Source organism: Benincasa hispida, chromosome 12 (genome assembly GCF_009727055.1).
Source record: "Benincasa hispida cultivar B227 chromosome 12, ASM972705v1, whole genome shotgun sequence".
Classification (NCBI taxonomy): Eukaryota; Viridiplantae; Streptophyta; class Magnoliopsida; order Cucurbitales; family Cucurbitaceae; genus Benincasa; species Benincasa hispida.
The window spans coordinates 10,381,074-10,385,272 of NC_052360.1; the positions used below are offsets into that span (position 1 = coordinate 10,381,074).

General features: G+C 37.8%; 1 non-coding gene across 1 annotated transcript; it reads right to left on the reverse strand.

The window, feature by feature from the left end:
• Positions 1 to 1,226: 1,226 nt before the first annotated feature.
• LOC120068629 lies at positions 1,227 to 1,333 on the reverse strand. The gene has a single exon (XR_005479266.1). It is a non-coding gene; the product is annotated as a small nucleolar RNA R71 (small nucleolar RNA).
• Between the last annotated feature and the right edge of the window lie 2,866 nt (positions 1,334 to 4,199).

Sequence of the window (4,199 nt, forward strand, 5' to 3'; positions counted from 1 at the left end):
CAAGCATAATCTCCGTTCAGGATCTGTGTTAAGACATTGACACTTTTCTGTATTTGTTTCTAATCTCTTTTTCATCACTTGTATTCATCTTTTTTCTTCTATCATTCACACCATATATTAGATGCTTAATTTTAGTGTTAATCGTTATGATCATTTCCATTATCATCTCTCTGTCTATTTCCATTCATCCATGATTCACTTTCTCCATGATGTTTTCTTAATTCCCTAGGTAATTAGTAAGAATTAAGCAAGTAAATTAATCTGTGTTAAAGAAATAATTGTGTTTAGTTAAAGCATGCTAGATGAAATCTTCACCTGTGAGAGCAGAAGTGAAGATGTTATTCCGCATATCGAGATAGGGTTGGAAGAATGAGTTAACTAAAGCGAGAAGTACTTATAAGAGATGGAAGAAAGCTTGCGTTCATCACATTCATCCCTGTTTCACCATAGAAATATGGGAACGCGGCCGATCACCGAGAGGTGTACGCCAAGGGAAAGTAGAACCTTAGTTATATCTTTAACGCAATTAACAAACTTGCGATGTTTTTACTATTTATTCTTCCTATTTCTGATTCATCCATAAAGACTTGCCATCGCATACCATGATCCTTTGTATAAACTTCACAGTCAGTCTCGAACTCAGTATCATGTATTATGTATCTTGTATCTTGTATCATGCTAGTTTAGGATTTACCTTTTAACGCACTTTTATTTTATCAACACAATTTATGTTTATCACAATTTAAATTCATGTACAAACAAAATATTTTATAATTGTAAAATCGGTCGCATGTATCACAAAAGTAACACATTAATGAAACCAATCCTTGTGTTTAACCTCGGATTACTCTGAGAAACTTGCCTTGGAATTATACTTGGTGCCAGCGTAAGGAAACTTGTGACAACGCATTACTCCATAGCATACTACAAGCATATCATTAACAACGCATATTTAGAAGTAGTGTGCATAAGCGATAACACAGCATGACATTCCATTTTTACGTCGACAAGTTTATGGCAACATGAGCTTGTATGATTCATTCATTCACATTCATATTGTCCACATGCTGTAAGATAAAGATATAAATTTATGTCATCAGTTTCCCTTTTCTTTGTGTGATCAGACGAGGAATTAGGCATATTCTCTCGAACCGGGAGAGATAACTTCATAAGAACAGGTGGTGGAAAAGTTTATGAAGAAGTATTTTCCACCAACTAAGAACGCTAAGAGAAGAAAATTAATAACAAATTTTGAACAAGAAGATGACAAATCGCTCAGTGATGCTTGGGCGAGATTTAAGCGGCTGGTAAGAGACTGTCCACATAATGGCTTACCTGACTGCCTGCAAATGGAGATTTTCTACCAAGGATTGAATCCCTCTTCGCAGACCACTGCCAATGCGGCAGCCACTGGTGGTCTGCTCGACAAAACGTATGAGGAGGCTAAGAGTATACTTTATCACATTTCAAAAAATCATGAGGATTGGAGGGAAAGTGATCAGAGATTAAGAATCAAAGAAAACGACGCAAACAATGGGGCCATCGTATCCCTACAAAATCAAATGACTGCGATGATGAGTTTAATACAAGGCATCGCAATAATAATACGGGAGCGAAGAAAGGGCAAGTCAATGCAATTACTCAAATGAACGCAAGTTGTGTCATTTACGGCGATGCTCACCCGATGGAGGAATGCCCAACAAACCCGCAGTCGGTATGCTTCATGAGAGGTAATACCTTTTCCAATACATACAACCTCGGGTGGAGAAAGTACCCCGATTTTCCTTGGAAGAATCAACAACAAAATTTTCAACCTATGGAGCAAAAAGAAAGGCCACCAGGATTCTTTCAACGCAACAACGGTCAACCGAGCAATCAAACAAGTAGCTCACAACAACCACTGCAATCCTCTTCTTTGGAGAGCCTATTGAAGTAATATATAGAGAAAAATGAGATGGTGCTTCAAAGTAAGGCCACGTCCAACCGCAATCTTGAATTACAGATGGGTCAGATTGCGAGTGAGCTGAAAAATAGACCGCAAAGAGCGTTGCCGAGCTCAACTGAGCTCCCTCGCAATGCTGGGGGTAATGGGAAGGAACAATGCTTAGCAGTCTCCTTTCTAAGTGACGACACGACTACGAAAGTAGGGGAGAAGCGCATTGCGACTAACTTGAATGCGATGATAACCGAATACCCGTTGACCTGTAGTTTGGAGAAGCCCGAGAAAATAGACCCTGAAGTTGCATCCATGCTTAAGCCTCTGGATCTTGAGATAGAAGATGTCCAACCACCAGTGACTCCGCAAGGATTGAAAGAGGAACAAAATGAGGAAGAAATATCGCAATAGTGGCTGTAGCGCAAAATGCTATGATCCCACCTAAAATAGAAGACCCGAGAATCTTCACGATCCCATACTCTATCGAAGGGATCTTCAGTGGCCAGGCAGTATGCGATCTTAAGGCAAGTATAAACATAATGCCGCTATCAATCTTCAAACAATTGAATGTCGGCACACTTATGCCCATAAAGGAAACTCTCCTGCTCATGGGCAGATCTCAAATACATCCTGAAGGAGAGTTGAAAAATGCCACAATTTCAATCGATAAATTCATCCTGCCGGCAGACTTTCTCATTTTGGATTATAAATCTGACAAAGATGCACCCATCATATTGAGAAGACCATTCCTTTCAACCGGTCGCGCTCAAATTGATGTGCGCAAGGGGGAAATTGTAATGAGCATTCATGGGGAAAAACTCTGGATTAAGGCAGTAAAGACCCTAGAAGATAAAGAAAAGACAGAAAAGCCACCATGGATGTGAACAAACCAGCCGGAAATAAGTGGTCTCTACGTTATCAAATGATCACAACTTATCAAGGACATAAGATTTGGGAAACATCAATTCTTCAACTTTCTCCACTACTCGAAATTTTACTATCTTTTCAAATCCTGATCTATCCTTATTTTACTATCACTATCTTTATTTCAAAAAAAAAAAAAACGATAACGAGTTTTGTTTTGTTTAAAATCATTTGACCCTCTCTTTGTTTTTCTTGCAAAGATTGAGGCGCTGGATTGCGAAGATGTTACGCGAAGAAGCACTTATCTTATTCCATCACCACAACCCAAAGAAGAGAGATCGCCGCAAAGATGGATGCGTCAATACACAATGCGAGCGACAACGCAAAATTTGGGGGTGTACTCTTCCTTATCTTTATTTCAAATTTTTCGCTCTCACATCGCATGTTAGTTTTACAAGTTTTATCATCGCATCCTCTTCAATCACCGCAATCATTTGACATAGATAAATTTAGTAGTTCACTGCATTCTATTTCTTTGCCAAGTATGATTTCAATGATGAAAAATATGCTTCTATTTCTTTCATATATACTAAAGTCAACTTAATCTTAAGATAGTCACCTCATAAAATATTTCTAGAAGTTAGAGGTTTGCTAGCTTTCTCTCAAAATCTCTTTACAAGGCATTCTAGAACATCGCATGACTTATTTTAATCTTTTGGCAATGAGGATATTGTCACACTTTAAATTTGGGGGTGAGGTATTTATTTTCGACCTTGCTATTTTCTTTTTTTTTAAAAAAAATTGAGAATAACAACTCCACTATCAATGCAATGGGAAACCCATGTTGATAAGAGTTAAGTTGGGAAAGGCACTTACCCATAGTTGGATGTCCACATGACACATGTGGAGGCAAGCCAAAACAAAAGTAAGTTACCAGAATCAACGCATAAATAAATGACTGCAACTTCACTGCCAAATAGGTATGAGTTTAGTCTAAGAAAGGGTGCATTGGTTGGATGTTCACATGACACACATGGGGGCAAGCAAAAATGAAGGCAAGGCACTCAGATTAGTGCAAGGTCAGAAAAAAATATCAATGAAGAAAATTTTTGTGCAAGGATAAAATCATTTATCACCCCAGTAGAAAATTTTGTTTTTGAAATAAATCATGTGATGTTCTGAAATTTAGTAAAGTTCTTTTATTTAAACTTGCAGTCCCTAGGTCTTAGAAATATTTTAAGAAGAGACTTGAATAAGACTTAAAGAAATTCTGGTATATAGGATTCGAACGAAGTATTCTTGAGAAATCTTGGAAAAGAACTTTTGGGTTGACTTGCTAAAGGAGTCTTTAGCTTATGCTTGAGGACAAGCATTGTTTAAATTTGAGGGTGTGATAACA